The sequence below is a fragment of the Mercenaria mercenaria genome, chromosome 6 (genome assembly GCF_021730395.1).
Source record: "Mercenaria mercenaria strain notata chromosome 6, MADL_Memer_1, whole genome shotgun sequence".
NCBI lineage: Eukaryota > Metazoa > Mollusca > Bivalvia > Venerida > Veneridae > Mercenaria > Mercenaria mercenaria.
In genome coordinates this window covers 85,231,718-85,249,659 of record NC_069366.1, presented here as the reverse complement: position 1 = coordinate 85,249,659, position 17,942 = coordinate 85,231,718, and the positions used below count along the sequence as shown (strand labels likewise).

General features: G+C 34.0%; 1 long non-coding RNA gene across 1 annotated transcript; it reads left to right on the top strand.

The window, feature by feature from the left end:
* The first annotated feature begins 519 nt into the window (after positions 1-519).
* LOC123553787 (uncharacterized) lies at positions 520-3,793 on the top strand. Its single transcript, XR_008371483.1, has 2 exons — positions 520-1,062; positions 1,676-3,793. It is a non-coding gene; the product is annotated as an uncharacterized LOC123553787 (long non-coding RNA).
* Positions 3,794-17,942: the final 14,149 nt, after the last annotated feature.

Genomic DNA, 17,942 nt, shown 5'->3' with positions numbered 1-17,942 from the left:
GGCTCTCAGTTGCGTCTGGTCTCTCGTCCTTTTGTTCAGTAACACCGCCAAAAATTAAGTTGTTCCTCATTGACTGTGACTGCATGTACAACATTTCTTCCTTTAGTTTCGAATTTTCGTGCAAAAGCTTATCAATCTCGTGCTCTTTTCCAGACAGATCCATCTGAATGTTTTCGACTTTATCATCTAACTTGTTAAATTTACTTTCACTAGTTTTCTCTACATTGTGTACGTAGTTCCACAGTTTCGATAATTCCGATTCAATGTTATCTACTTTTTTCTCCAAATTTTCTAATGTTTCTAATTTTGCATCCATACTTTTCATCTGAGCCTCCATATTTCCAACTTTAATGTCAATCTTTTTCAGATACGACAAAATATCCTCAGAAATGTCAGCTTTAACAAGTTTAGCACCATCTTTGTCCTGAATCGACGTACTTCCTCTAGCGTTAGTTGCCATATTACTATTGTCACATTATGAAAGAAAAAGCTATCTCAATTGTAAGGCATCCCTGAAATGTCACGGATTTTGATAATGGTTTTAAATGTTCATTGTCAATGCATATGTTTCAAAGTATGCTATTTAATATTATATGTTTATATATTTTATATGTGGTTTATATAATACGCACCCACACACAGTTTTATTAAGATTCTTGTAGATATCAAAATTATGTAGCTAATAATTATAAGCTTATGTACATGCACCCAATAAACATTGATCTTGTATACCTAAGTCTCAGACTTAGTGCTTAAGATTTTCTATATTATCAAAATCTTTGTGTAATTTAAAGATTGATATTCCTTCTTATAAATGGAATAAGGTATATTTAAACCTGGTTACAGAGCAATTTTATATAATTTATATCAGGTCACAGCCAGCTGATGAAGATCCTCAGCTTATACAGAGGTCAGGCTTGAGCTATGTGCTGATTCAAAAGATGCTAATGACAGTGGATAATCCATTCTGAGCTGTTCTAGGACCATTCACCAAGGTTCCAAAACACTGATGGGTCTGAAGGCAGTACCTGTATTGGTGTCTGGTCTGTGATTTCAAGTATAGTATGTATTGACTGAGTTAGTCTCAATGTTTCCTAAATTTGCAAACTCTATTATAATTCAAACCATGCTATATTTTAATTTTAGTCAAAAGGAAATAAAGGAGAACAATAAGTAAAAGCATGCTTGCAAAATATACAGAAACCAAATTGATACCCTGAATGGAGGCACTTCATTTACAAACATCTGAAATGGATCAGGCTGATTTTGACCAGTATTGGTTTTGGTTTGAAACTTTCACTTATGATAATTTGCATGCCTAGCTCAGAATATAAAGCACTAGACTATAAATCAAGAAAAGTTGTAAGTTTGATCCTTTGGCTATGCATGTAATATCTTTAACAGTTTGAGAGAAGAACATGTCTGAAGTCATTTGTCCAACATTTCTTACTCATTTACAATGGGAAGTTGTCTGTGAGCACAAGTCATTTCTAGTAAAGAATGCAGGAACACTTGATAGGTTAACTGAAAACCATTACATGACTGAAATACTATGGCAAAATTGAATCATACTGAAACAAACAAAAAAAGGAAATTTCGCTCCATAAATGCATAACAAAAATAAAATTTGTGATAGTGTACTGTATATAACATAGAAAAAACAATTCCTTTTCAGATTGATGTACCTCCTCCTGATGTATCTCCTCGAGACACTAAACTACTGAAAAGGTGCACAGGGGACATTTTTGTGTGTATAGACTTTCATCAAGATTCTGAGAAAGTTGATTTATCAAACAAAAATAGTCAGATTGTGTCTTCAAAGCTGAAAAGATTTAAGATCTTAGGAAAACATTAGAACTCAAGAAAAGTAATGGGGTTATGAAACTGTAGTGTTCAACATTTAAATTGTTTTTTGTTTTTTTTTTCACTACATTTTGTGAAGAGGGTTCCATCACAAGATGCGAAATATTGCCTGATATTGGTAAGAATGAGATGTAGTTTATGAAAAAAAAGTATTTTGCTTTAAATGTGCAGACTTTAAGTTACATAAAAAATCAAAGCTCTAACAATAAAGCTTGATTAAAAAGACACACTGTTGAAAACTAGCCTTCATGTAAATGTCACACTGTTTTGGGTGCACAGGGGACACAATTAGCTATATAATTTAATATAACTTTAACCCTTAGGCCCTTGCTAAATTTCTATAATGAACTTGTACGTTTTACAATTTGGACAGTATTATTAAGTGTTAAAAGGGGTGCTAACCAAAAGATACTGACTGAATGGCGAACAGTGCAGATAAAGATCAGACTGCACAGATGTGCAGGCTTATCATGATCTACACTTGTTGCAAAGGTAGGACCAACCATGTACAGCATGGTAAGGGTTAAAACTGCTTGAGCCATTCAGCTGAAATTGCAAACATTTGTTGACTACATTGATTGGATATATGTAATTTGCCCCAAAACACTTTATAAAACTGAACTGAATTAAAATAAGGTGAGAGAGAAGAAAAAGCTTAATTATTTAAAAAAAAAAACTATAGCCGATAGATATATATTGTTGAAGGCATTATCTTTGTTTACATTAAATTTAAATGTGGCTGCCACGTTGTTTGTTAGGAACATGAGACACATTAATTTCTTGTTTTCGAATTTTAATTATCGCATTTATGTGTCAAAGATTGGCATGGGTGAAAATGTTACTGAAAATATTAAATCAGTTTTTATTGATTAACTCCTTTTTTGGCTTGTGCAGTATAAAGTCATGTGCATCATTGAAAGTATAATATAGTACTTTTCTAACCAACTGATAAACATTCTATTTTTGGAAAGTTTGCTGCATAAAGTTAAAGGGTTTTTTTGTATGAAATTTAGATGGTGTAGGCCTTAAAGCTGTTTACTTTAAAAACCTCCTTGTATCATTTCTAATGTTTTCTCTTTTAATTGACCCTGAGTGGCAGTTCTTGTTAACTACAAAACCATCTATTATTATTGGTTAACTAATTATTGGAATAGTGATCATTTTAACATTGTTTCATCACATTGCACTCCTTTATGGGAATAGGTAGGCAATAGCACATTTAACTATTAAACTATTTATCAAACTATGTCATTTGAATGAAAACAGCCTTAGACACACCTGAAAATCAGATAAATTTGAAAATACATGCAGATTTTTAAAAATGTTTTTGGATTTAAGTTATAACATTTTCTTATTTTTATCTTCAGTTGGTTATTAATGCAACTGATTGTTTTTTATCAACATCTGTTGTCAGGTGTGTTTCGTCCCAATTTAATTTTGTGACCCATACAGTGTTTCCAGGACTCATCAGTAAGAGAAACACCATCAACTTGAGTCAACAACATAACTTTTAACATGTGAACAGAAGTTAATTATAAACATTTTCATAGGAAGAATAGTGAACTGGAACAGTAAATGAAAATTTAAAAGAAATGAAAATGATAACCTGTACACTTTGGCATTTCATAGTTATTTTTAAAAAATCAAATTTATCTGAGAAGACAATGACAGTGAAATATAAAATTTTACTTAAAATTATTGTTGTAAATCATACTGAAATCTAACAACTTACTGGTAATATAAATTTTATCAATAGCATAGAGTAAAGATTTTCTGATATTTTTGGAAAGATTTGAAAAACATTGTACTTTAAATGTTCAACCAATATTTTAGATCAAATTATGAAATGCCATATTTATTTATAAATGAATAAAACTGTTGTCAACTTATAAAAAATTCTGTTAACTTTAATAAATTATTAGAACTTAAATATTTTTCATTGTCTTTATGTCCATCAGTTTTTCTGCTTATTCAATTACATCATGCTATTTGCCACTTGCTAAATGTGAACTATCTAAAGTATAGATGTTAATAGTTAACAGCACCGCAAAATGCAGAACAAAATATTTCCAAATGCTTATTAATGAGTGATTAATTATAAACAAGCTGGTGTATAGAGCCGTATGTAATATCATGCCATTATGTAATAACTTTTATCACATGACATGGCTAGAGACTGAACCTACAATATCCCACTGAAGTGGTGGGCCATCTACCACTTGGCTACAGAGGCCTGTGAGGCAACAGGACTTGACTACTACAAAGAGGAGGTTTTGTTTAAGCAGTAGGTTAGCTTAGTTGGTAGAGTACTAGTCCTGTATGAGAGGGTCCCCAAGATTGAGCCCTACAGTAGACTGACTGCACATTTTACTCAATCTGTTCAATTAACTAGATGCACACATTGGACTGCGACTGTTTTATAAACTAGAGGCATTATCCAGGAATAGTCCCCTCTATGTACACGACTTCTATATAGCAGGGGAGTTTCTTATGGTATAGGACTTGATTACCACAAAGGGGAAATTGTTTGAGCAGCTGGTTAGTTCAGTTGATAGTGCGCACACCCTGTAAACAAGGGGTCCCGGCTTTGAGCCAACCACTAACTGCTCATTTTTATCACCCCTTGATAATAACCCCCAAGTTGTAAAACGAAATTTCACAAGAACAAGGACTTCTAGGGACGTTACTGCACAAGTCAATATATCTCGGTACGAGCGTTTTTGGTACGAAACATAGGCACAGTAAAACGTCTACTGTACTTAATAAATATTATCTTCAAAGTTGTGTAGCATTCAAGACGATAAAGAAACATTTAAGAAACAGTAAAATTGTTTGAAAATGTTGTCCTTGTGGTAAATTAATTGCTGCATGTGTTTTAAAAGCGTAAACAGTGACCCTAGCAACAATCGGCCATTTAAGTTTTACTTGGATTACTTCCCTTGAAATTAAGAAATTACCGTCTCTGACGAAGTTTGTTGTCATCCATGTCATGCTGGTGAACTCAACGTGAAACTGGCACCGACTACGGCGGCGGCGTATATTGTATCGTCGAAAAGTCGCCATTTTGTTTCTTTGAGAAAAGCACTGAGACAGCCCAACCCTTGACTCAAGAAATCTGAGAAAAATCTCAGCGCGGAAGTTGAGATTTTACTGAGAGATTTTTAGTGAAAGCCAATCTGAGAAAAATCTCAAGCTGAGAATCAAAGTTGAGATTTTTCTCAGACTTGAGCTGAGATTTTGACTTGAGAACGTTAGTGAAAGCGGGGCCAGGATCTTCTGTGCGGCTGGAAGGCCTGCGGCTGAACAACATCTGAAATATGAGTCAAGCTAATCATAATATCTCAGATTGATACTTAATCAGTTTGAATGATTGCATGTATGTGCAAAATATATTTCAAAACAATCTGACTGCAAAGAAAGTGTGAAAGTGCCCCTCACAGCAACTTTTCTATGAACATTTATATCACAATCTCCTTTCCCCATACTGAAACTGTCAAAATGTAATATAAAACCTCAAAAACAAGTTTTACATATGTGAAATTTGTCATAACATACAGTTTGAATAATAAAACTATCAATCACAAAGCAGTCTGTTCAAATTCCTTGCTTTACTGACTTCTAGATCTGAAGAAATGTTTACTGTTTTCAAGTAAAACTAGCTACAATCTGAATTGAATATTCACACTGTGAATACAGCTTACTGTATCAACTATTATGAACGAAATCCTGTCCAATTTCATGGTAACTGATTATAAATGTATTCTCACTACCACACATGCTTCAGAAAGTAGTCATTTAATATGGCAAAACTGGCTGAAATAATGTTATTCCACTATAATTCTAATTTCTAGCTTTTTTTCGCTTGCCGTTGCAATTTAACGAAGTCTATTTAATCTAACAATATCACAGAAAAGTACCTGATTTCGATTAAAAGCATCTACAACGGAATTATTTACCCATTCGCAACACCGAACAATTGTCTTCGGTCAAATCTGAGAAGTTGTAGACTTATATATACAACGGCGGACAATCCCCGTCTATGCGATAAACTTCTCATTGTCCGAGCGCTCTCATTTAAGGTTTTTGAATACTAAAAATGTATGAAATCCAACAGAATAAGTAAATATACATTTCAGGACCTCAGATATGATGATTTATGCTCAGTTAAGCATTAAGGAAACCAATATGCAAGTCTAGTGTGTGAAAATCTGCCTGTTTTCCTTCAAATCAATTAAAATATGCCAATTTCAGGTCTGATCTCTTCAGTTTTCAAGTCCTAGAACTGATTTTCTTGCACAGATTATGATTACACACACTTTTCTCTTCAGACTGTGTGCACTGTGTAAATTCAGGTAACTAAAAGAGTAATTTAATGTAAACAGGAATAAAAAAATACATATCCGACCTTAGGTCAGATTTCCTCGGCCCAGCTTAAATTTCTAAAAATCCAGAAAATATCACATCGCGGCATTTGTAATACGCCACTTTGTTTTCCGCATACCGGTTACAAACATAGAACTTATAAAAATGCATTTCATGCATGAAAACCTGCAGATTTAGAAACTTTTCAGATATATGTAAACTGAAAGGAGGATTTTTCACATTTTTCAAGTGCCTGTATACCTTTTATCCAAACTGAAGCAATTTCAGCAAATGTAATGATTATTCCAAATATTTACAAGATTTCTTTGCCTACCAGCCATTTACTGTCAAAATTACAGCCATGTAGAATGAAAAATAACAAAAATATTGACAATTTACTTTCTATGTTTTTCCATTATGTCAGGCACACGACCACAATTATTTTTACTATAATTCTATATAGACACTGGACACTATTGCAATTTTGCATGCATTCCAAACCCCCCTAAAAGTACCTGAACTTAACAGAACTATTCAAGAGAAAAAAATCCAGCCACAACAAACATCGGGTTAACCGGTTCTTTTTCCCACCATTTTGAACCAAATCACATGCGTATGAAGAATACCCTCTAGATGGCCTTAAACAGGCAAAACTGGCCCTACAAAAAGTCATGTTATGCATATTCTGACATTCTCATTCTGTCAAATTGTACATGTACCTACTATTTCACATCTCCACTATTAAACCATGTCATTTATTGCAGGTCTTTCACTCAAATATTTACAAATATTCACCATCAAACAGAGGATCTATTTTCCGCGTAACGTGGTCAACAAAGGGCAAATAACTGCGATCTTTTGCCTATTTAGACGACTCGAGCCGTAAGAGGTTTAATTTTTAACAGAAATTCTTGATAAATATGTCCTGTTCTTACGTTTTTATTTATTATTTATGATTTACAGTTAGATCTAACAAATGACTACTAATAAATCGGAATTTCCATCGATCACATTTTTCAGCTTCAGAATGTAAAATAGGTCTACCCGAGGTCTCATTATTTAGACTAGCCGTAACAAAGTTATTAATTGATGGAATGTTTTGCAATGTTCTAAATGTGCTATTTTTAAATCCAACTCATAGACGCGCTGTATTTATAGGTCGCAGAAAATCAGTACTGGGACTCCAATATTAACCGAAATAATGACATTCGTCCGACTGAAGTAATGAAAGCTCTAATCAAGCCTAAAATCATACATTTCACTATTTCAGGTAGATCTTCAATGGTGTCTGTGGCTACGGAAGGTCCGCCAAAAGTGGTAGCTGAGATTGGCTGAAGTTGAACCGGCAGCCGGTACTTGAATAAGTGTGCCGGGCGGGTTTAAAGGGCTGTAGGGATAAATAAAAAGCTCGACCCTGCAGTCACACAATGGGCTTTGTATCATTTTTTCTTATTTTTATAGTTGATAGTTTGATCAACAGTCACTGTGATAAACGTAATGTTATTTTGAATTCTGCTAAAAAGGTTTGAATTGTTTGAATTATTATTTGAATTATTCATCATCGCATTGTATATGTTGTTAGAATCATTCAAGCGTAGGATTGTTTTACAATCACACTCTTGACTGAATATCGTAATATTCTCATGCCAGTAGAAATATTGACAAGCGTAGGGTTATACAATGAAGATCTTTTAGCGGTGTTAGTAAATACTGATTAATGGGATATGGAAAAGGAAATAGAGACTACAGTAAAACAAAACAATATTTCAAATACATATAATATAATGCGTACTCAAAAACAAATGTATTGTGTAACAGAGAGGAAATTTACTGATAGTATAAATCGTCAATACGTTACAACAAAAGCAATATGTACATCTTTCGGCAAAATAAAAACAGAGTTTGCGAAACGTACTGGACGGACAATTGACATTTATAAAGCTATGTTACCTTTTTTACCTAAAAAATGGTTAACACTTCCAGGATACAAGTATTGTGGAACCAGTAACCCTTTAGATAACGGGCCCCCTGTTAATATACTACAGGATGTATGCATGAGTCATCATTATTGTTATGATAACGGTGTAAATAAAGGTAAATGTGACAAGAAGACGTTATCTCATTTAAAGAACACTCAATCAAAATCAATTGGGGGAAAATATCAAAACACTTAGTTGTAAAACCAGCAATAGATATGAATAAAAACTTGGGCTCGGACAAGTACAGTCGAAATCAAGAATAGGTAAAAAAAACACGGGAAAATGGAGAATTAAGCCTTTAAAATAAAACTAATGGCTGAATCCCCTGAAATAAACTGGAGAGATGAATATTAGCAGAAAAATTACATAAACCAATGAAACGGAAATTTCCAAAACGCCGAGTTATAGTGAGCAATATTGATGAAATTTGGTCAGCTGACCTGGTTGACATGCAAGCCTTTTCTAAGTACAATAAAGGTATTAAGTACTTCTTAACTGTGATAGAAGTTTTAGCAAATATGCTTGGGTTATTCCATTAAAATACAAAACTGGAGAATCTGTTACAGAAAAATTTAATAAAATAGTTTCAAAAGGAAGAGTTCAGGAACAAAAGTATCCGAAGGCTTTAAGCGTTCCTAAACATTTATGGATGGATGAAGGAAAAAAAATTATAATTTTAAAACTTTCCAAGCATTTTTAAATTAAATGAAATAAATATGTATCACACATTTAATGAAGGGAAGGTGGTAGTTATAGAAAGATTTAACAGTTTTTAAATAATAATGTGGAAATATTTTACAGCAAACAATACATATACTTATTTTAAATAATTTACAATAATTTAAAAATATTAAAGAGTAAGCCAAAGTATACATTTGGAAACAGAGTTCGTTTAAATCAAGAGGCATTTTGTAAAAGGTTAAACACCAAACTGGACAGAGGAAATATTTATAGTTAATGGAATTCGCAACACAAACCCAAAAACATACACAATTAAAGATTTAAAAACGAACTGATTGAAGGCGCATTCTATGAAGAAGAACTTTTGCCTACTAAGCAAGAAGTTTTTAGAGTTGAAAAAGTTATAAAAAGTTATAAAACGAGACTATAAAAAACAAGCCTTAGTAAAATGGAAAGGTTACAGTGACATATTTCATTACTGGCCTCAAAGAACTATAATGAATTTTTAAAATATATTATATAAGTAAGCTAAAAAATTATAAACAGCAATGGAATAGAAACGACATATCTATTTATTATACACTTAACCAAACTTGCAGCTGCTTACAGAATAAGTTATAATTTTTTGTGGAAGAGTAAATACTGCATTACAAATCACAACTGGTATTATGGGCTGCCCAGCTGCTTTAGCACTGGTTCCTACTATTCCTATATTTGTTGCAATTGCCGGTACTGTTTCATCAGTACTATTTTTCTTAACAAACTAAAAGCTGGAGATAAAAATCTATTTTAAAACTAGGATGTGTCTGTAGGACACAGGGTGTGCACCCACTGGTACATTTGTCACAAATAAGGGGCAACAATTCAAATGTTTGCAGTCTTAATGGGGTATAGCCTCAATAAACATTTTATATAAAGGATTCATTATTCTAAGCCATATACTTCTTGAGCTATGAGCTTCACAAACAAAAAATCCACTATTGTGGTTATTTCAAGGGCCGTAAATCTGTAGTTAGCGCTAAATCTCAAGAAGAATGCCAAGTGTGCAAAGTCACATCAATATAAAGACTCATGCATGGTTTTATGAAATTACATCAAATACTTTTTGAGCTAGGCACGTCATTTAGTGAAAATGTGCATTTTTGACTATTTCAGGGCCCTAACCCTATACAAATAGGGGGTGTAGCCAGACGAAAATTTAGAGGTGCTCAAATTCATATCATGTTAAAGGCTCATGCAAGTTTTCATCAATAACTATGCAATACTTTTTGAGCTAGGCGCGTCACAAGGTGATAATGTGCGTTTTTGACTATTTTAAGGGCCATAACTCTTGAAATTGGGGGGATGAGCCAAACAAAAAGTAGGAGGTGCGCAAGTGCATATCATAATAGATAAAATCTGGAAAGTAGATCCCAGACTCATGCTATGTTTTATCAATTTATATGAAATACTTTTAAGCTAAGCGCGTCAGAATGTGAAAATGTGCATTTTTTACTATTTCAGGGGCCATAACTCTAGAAATAGGGGTTGGAGCCTGACGAAAAATAGAAAATTCACAAGTTCATGTCATGGTTAATACGCATGCAAGGTTTCATCAATTTATATCTGTTACTTTTTGAAAGGTGAAAATGTGTATTTTTGATTATTTCAGCGGCCATAACTCTAGAAATACGATAAATAGAAAGTGCGCAAGTTCATATTATCAATAATATTTTTGCAAGGTTTCAACAAATTATATCAAATACGTTTTGAGCTAAGCACATTACAAGCTGAAAATGTGCATTTTTGGCTATTTCAGGGGCCGTAACTCTGGAAATATGGGTTTCATCAATTTATTTCAAAAACTTTTTTAGCTAGACGCGTCACCAACTTCGGACGGACGGACGGAAACATGGACGCACAATTGGGGACACAATTACATTATCACAAATTAAAACAAGTAATAACTCGAGCTCGAATTGAACGTGTAAAAGAAGAAGACAGACAAGTTATTGAAGACATTTTTACAGCACTTTTAGAAATGCAGAATGAAAAACTATTCAATGCCTCTTGAAAAGCATATGAAGAAATCTAAGCTGAATGGATACAGTGATAGTGATAAGGGTGGGAAAGCTTAATACACGTTTTTTTAAATATGTTTTCTTTAAGTAAAAAAATAATGTATAGAGATGGTTAACAGATATATTGCTGATTCAAAAACAAAGTTTTCTTAAAGAACAAAGGCTATGAATCCATGATTACAACAAAACTGGCTTTCACTTTAGCTGAAATAACAAATCAAAATATGAATGATAAAAAAATCATATATAAAGATACGGAAAAATAGAAACATCATTAAATCTAAATTTGGACAAATATCCAGCGATGAAATTAAAGAACATGTGATTGATAAATTAGAAAATGTTATAGATCATTATCTTTTAAATAAAGAACTATTTGAGTAGAGTTGTGGTTGTTTAATATCAGAACAAGAATGTGATTTTCACAAGCAGATGAAAAATGGTAAGTTACGAAACAATTCTAAAGTTACCATTGCAACAACAAATGAAAAACATATAGAAGCACTTATGAAGCATCCAAAGACCTTGGAATAAATTCAGGGTTAATCAAAATGTGCTCTGAAGGTATAAATCGAGTAAAATGTGGAATATCACATATTGACGGAAAAAGATATTTTGAGTGAGTTTTGCTTAGAGAATTTGAGGAATCTCCAAGACGATACTTTAAAAAAAATGAAATTGAAATGCATATAGACATGACTCAACAAAACAGCTACATTTAATTTTATTAGACTTTTGATATTCTTAAATCTGAACTTAAAACTTTAAAAGGTATAAAAAATAAATGTTGTTTATCATTTGCAAAATCTAGCCAGTCGTCTAACCAGCCAGTAACTATATATAAATCAAATTATTTTCAGTCAAAGGCTTTAATTATTATCAATGTAAATCAAAGAAAAACACTTTACGTCAAGCAATTGATGAAATAATAAATAGAGTTGGTAATTGGATTTCAGAAGGTTGTGGATGGAGAATAGAGTCGGTAGATGCTCATTGCATATACAGACATATAAATATAAATGTTTTAAAACGTCACGAAACTCTCACGGTATGTGGTAAATATATCTATAATTTGATACAAACCTGATTTCAGTCACTCTGATTACAGTCACTCTGTGTGATGTTGATCTAATGAATATGATAATAAAATATTCATGTACGAAAACATATTCAGTCTTGCGTGCCAACTCTTTATCTTACAGTATGTAAAACATACGGTTTAAAGATTATCTGTAGGCCTAACGATTAATTAATATTGTAAAGATATTGCTTTTTTATCTAATTCAACAGTCATATGGATAATCAAGAATATAAAATTGTATCTCACCTCGCCATTTTCACAGCTGTCCCAGTTGCCCGGCTGTAATGCTGTAAATAATAACAATTTTTTTTTTTACCAAATGCCATTTTTTTATTCCTCTTATACAAGATGATTACAACAAACAAAAATGATGGTGATTCTGTAGTATATACATGTATATAGACAAGAAGCGATGGATTAGCAACGAAAGCTCTGAGACGTCAAACAAGCAGGAAGCTGAAAAAAACAACTCGATACGGGCACTGTTATATTACCGTATTGATATCATTGTCGCTAATAAGTTATTATTTCAGATGAATGATAAGAATCTCTAAGACAAAGCCTATTATTTCTTTGAATGTAACAATGGCAATTAGTTTCTTGTCAATATTATATTGAAATTTCTGCGTTTACAAGTCTCAACATTTGCAGTTCTTAAACTGTTGTTGAAAGGACTTTACACTTACACTGAATTAATATTCATTTTTCTAATTTTTGTTACTATATTAAGCTATTGTTATTTACCTAATGTCAGGTTTTTCAAGCATGTTATGTTTATTTATATCTTTGCATATAATTGAAACTTTAAATTTGTGTGTTTGTTTTGGGTTTAACCCCGTTTTTCAACAGTATTGCAGTTATGTAACGGCGGGCAGTTAACCTAACCAGTGTTCCTGGATTCTGTACCAGTACAAACCTGTTCTCCGCAAGTAAATGCCAACTTCCCCATATGAATCAGAGGTGGAGGACTAATGATTTCAGACACAATGTCGTTTATCAAATAGTCACGGAGAACACACGCCCCGCCCGAGGATCGAACTCGCGACCCCGCGATCCGTAGACCGACGCTCTACCTACAGAGCTAAGCGGGCGGGTTGAAACTTTAAATAAATATCTATAAAATTATGGTTTGCCACTTTTTGTTAATCTTATCGCAAACACGTGTCATCTTATTCTTGTTCAGGTAAAACATTAAAACGTGTTCCTTTAATTATCAGACTGGTTCAACCATCAATACCACGACGTGAACAGCCCATTTCACAGCAACTTCTGAATTTATCGGAAATTTTCGTAAAATCAAATCATGTGGAGGCTTATCAGTTGATCAATTATATACTGGTTCTTAATTGTACATGACTGTCTTGCAGTCTTGTAATGGTGAGTGCTTCGTCAGGAGACGAGCGTTCTTTTATTGAATTGAAAGACGCTTATTCTACTGGAAAACTGCCATAGACTTTCAGAAAATTCAAATTTTCTACTATTATTACTTACATGTATTTGCTTCACGCGCATTCCGTTTGTCGCTCCATCAGGGCTCTACACAAATGGACATATCCGAGTAAGTACATGTTGTACATGTATATCGTAGCGTATGTATGTCATGATCCCAGACAAAGAAAAGTTAATTGTGAAGTTTTTCCTGATGGACTTTTGTCCTTGTTTTTTTTCACATTACCTCTCTCCGGTTAAACGTACAGAATGATATTGTAAATAATAAAGTAGTTTTAGTTGACGTTTTTAAAATGAAATCCATACTTTAAAAAGTAAATACTCGCCGTTGTTTACCAGCTTCATATCCAGAAAGATTCGTACACAATGCAGATTTGGTCAGCAGATACATACTTGTGAGGATTAAGTTCTCTAAATGTTTAAATAAATAGTATTTTGCATCGTAGAATATCCTTATTGACATCTACATTTTAGCGTTATGGCTGTTTATAGTCACGCGACGTTGTCTTGAACGTTTAACAAACAGGAGGTCGGAGCCCGCACCTTCACTTTTTCGTCCCGCTCGCAAGTTGTGTCAAGGACGTAAAAGTTAATTGATTGTAGATATATAGCAAGTTTATGTACGTCCTTGGTTGTATATTTCCGGTGAAAACTGAACTTTCAATTACTTTGGCTTTTTTACTGATGAATGGGCGTGTGAAATTTTCACAGTGACAGTAAATAGCTGACAGGTATTGTTGTATCAACAATCAGGTGTTAGAGGTGTTAATCCCTATTCAGCTCTGTTAAGTTTGATCACTGGGTGAACATTTTAGTCACTAAACCTAATAATTAGGAATGTACAGAAAAAAGATATTGAAACTTGTCATTCTGTCGTGGTATTACACATACTGCACATCTAGTCATAGCCTCTATGCCGTCTAAACAGCTGATCGCATGTATTGACATGCTGCCGTTTGACGTCATAGGCCACTCCTGTCAAAAAATGTTAATATAAGAAGGAGCATTTAGAATGTGCAATGGAACTCCATGCAAGGATTTCGGAAAATTTTGTGTAGAAATAAATAAACATAAATTGTCCTTTTTTATATTGAATACCATTTGAATCAGTGTAGATGCTTCTAATTTGCAAGAAAAACGTTTTCTTCACCGCTGTGATTCTGTCATGTTTTCAAACAGCGGCCGCCATTTTAGGAAATTCTCTACATTGTAATGACGTCACAAATATGCAAATCACTGGGGTCAAACGTGCGGTTTCCCACGGCTTTCTTTGAAATTGTGGTGGGAAATGCCTGTCTTGTTGTAGAACATAAAACCTTAACTTTATTTCTAAAGATAATCAGAAAATAGTGATGAATGTTTTTTTTAATCTGTTGTGTTACTATCCGGGTATGGTAAAAGTGGCTGCTCAAGATTGATTCTTGATTGACCATAAATCAAAATGCCAGGACCATAATTATGCGTGTAAAGAAAATGAGGCATTTAACGGGTTTATTGTTTACGATACGCATCTTACCAGTACCGTAAATTTACAACTGAGGGAAGCATGTAATTGATTTTTTTCATAATATACTAAGGTGTTAGTTAAAACAAATTTATTTGAGCTCGATTGTGATAAAAGCTTCAAATTTATTTGACCTCTCGAGACCGCTTCCTGAAAAAGCAAGTCTACTAGTGTCATATATGAGAAGATGCGGTCGTGACCTCAGCGGGGCTTGAAACTATGAACTGCGACCGACACCTTAACCACTAGACCAGCGCTCCCCTTACGAAAATGTTGACATCAAGTTGTTTTCCATCAGGAGTTTGAGTAACATGATAAGGACAGGAGCAAGCGCTGTGTGCTCAAACTTCATAACCATTGACTCTCCGAGATCGATGTCTACGGTTAGAAATATTATATAAATTATTTATAAAGTAAATACAGAAATTGACATAACTCACCCCTACCAATTCATATCAAAAACGTAAAATTTGTTTCACCATTCACTTGTCTTAATGACAGTCAGATACGGACTTGAGGCCCGGATCCAGCTCGTGCTCCCCCCTCCCCCAACCTCGTTGACTGAGAAGTGACCTATACTCATTATATTAACTCAAAATGCACCAAAGGCCACCATTTCATGTCTGTATTTCAAAACTTCCCAGGGGAAGAGCCCCCTGATCCCCCTATAACGAAGGGGATGTCTCACCAGTCTGTATTTAAAAAAATCCAGGCGAGAGACCCCCTAACCCCAAGCCCCTTATATTAAAATTAAATAAGCAGGCGGTCATTAACGAAGGGGTCGCATGGAAGGCACGTACAGATTTGCCGCCAAAATTTTGAGGTAACCAATAGCTAAAACGGTACTAAGAATTACATGTCTCTCCCCATTCTATGAGCAAGACCATGTTGATCGTCACGGAAAGCATACGCCTCACCCGGGACTCGAACTCCCGACCCCGAGATCCGGAGATCTGCGTTCTTCTCCCTATTGAGCTAGGCGGGCGGGCTAACATCATGTTGACGGGGGATTATAGCTGTCTTTTAGACTGCCTTGTTTATTATACTATGCGCATATGTGTAATATGTAATATTACGAGTCGAAAGTTAAGTAAAGGCATGATAACGCATAAAAAATTGTTTCCGGTATCCCGACCTACCCTAAATTTTTGGTCCGACCCTAAATGTTTTTATGGCCTTGGAGAATGCACTTTTTATGCTTTAAACATGGTCAGTGATGTTAGAAATCAATTTACTGATGCTGATACTCTAGGGGCATAACCCCATTATTTGTATTCATTTTTTGACAAAAAATAATTTCCGAAAAATCTCCCTTAATAAAAAAAATCCAAAACAAAAATCCGACCTAGATCTACCTACCCTAATATTTTTAGCATGTTACCGGAAACAAATATTTTTCTTAAGGCCAAACTATAAAATACAATTTCTTTATCAAGATGGACTGCTTCTTCAAAACGGAACTCGACTCCTCTATTAAAAAGTGAGTTGTAATATATTTCTAGACAACTACGTAACATATCTATGTTACAAATAAACTGTCCGGAGAAAGAGCCCTGACAAATTGACAATCTATTGTAGAAGTTCAGTATACTGAGTACAGTATACCCGAATGCGCCTCATGTAAATTTGCATGAAGCTCTCGGCCTTCTTACGTCATTTGTCTCATACGTCATCCGTTTCGGAGAAGTGAAACAGTAACAACAAGGACGCGAACATAGAGAATAACCATATTCTATTTATTTATTTATTAAAACTGTTGGAAAAATGATTGCTAAAAGAACTGGAAATAATTCAATAAGGATACTAAACTACAGGTTATCTTTGAACCATGCTTTTGGAAATGATGTTGAATTCAATGAATCATCGTTTCAAGAGCATGGTGCGATCGGTGCCTGGATTTCATCGAGATGATCGACGGAGTCAGACTTATGATGTCGTCGAGGAGACAGACAATTAAAATGAAATTTGTTTGTGAATTGTAAATTTTGGAGGGATCACAACTTTGGAAGATTAACAGTGAGTCAGTTTACCTTATAAATGTTCATATTTCTTTTTAAAATAACTTTTGTTTATTCAGAACAGGACAATTTCGCAACTATCATTTGTTTGTGAATTGTAGATTTTGGAGGGATCACAACTTTGGAAGATTAACAGTGAGTCAGTTTACCTTATAAATGTTCATATTTCTTTTTAAAATAACTTTTGTTTATTCAGAACAGGACAATTTCGCAACTATCAAAATTAGTTTCGAGCCGCTCGTGAGACGTGGAATTTGATTCATTTCCCGTAATTATCCCGCGACAATGTAATTACTTAACATTTTCATTGACCTACCTAATTTGCATATTTCCCATGATGCATTATGGTCAAATTCAACATGGCGTCCCGCATCGATTTGGATGCGCGATTGATACGGAAAAACACAACTAAAAGTAATCATCCGAACATTGCGGAAAGAGTCGACTTCATAGAAATGTAGAAAAAGTGGCAATCAGTTAGCGAAGTAAACAAATTTTTGGCAAAATGCGTATACTGGTTGCCGACCCAGATTCGGGCAATTTCACAACCCTTTCATCTGTCATATTTTAATTTTTAATTCAAGATTCATGAAATGATACCTGAATCAAGTTCAGTTCTTCGGTGTCGCTAAACACAAATTTGTTTGTATATAAAAATAAACTGAACACGTCACTGAGGCCCGAAAGAGGGTACGTAAATTTAACGTTTTCAGCGTGTTGCAGGACCCAGAAATTGGACAGTAGGAAAATACTAATTATCATCACTTCTGTTTGACAGAATCACGTTTAGGTCGGTTTTAATGATAAAAAGACATTTTAAGTATTGTTAACCTTGTTTACATTCAACTGTAAATGTTTCATGCTGCTGTGAGTTTGAAAAATCCAGCTGGCCTACATACTACTGCCTAATAAACTTTGGCCTAATAAACTACTGGCCTGCCTAAT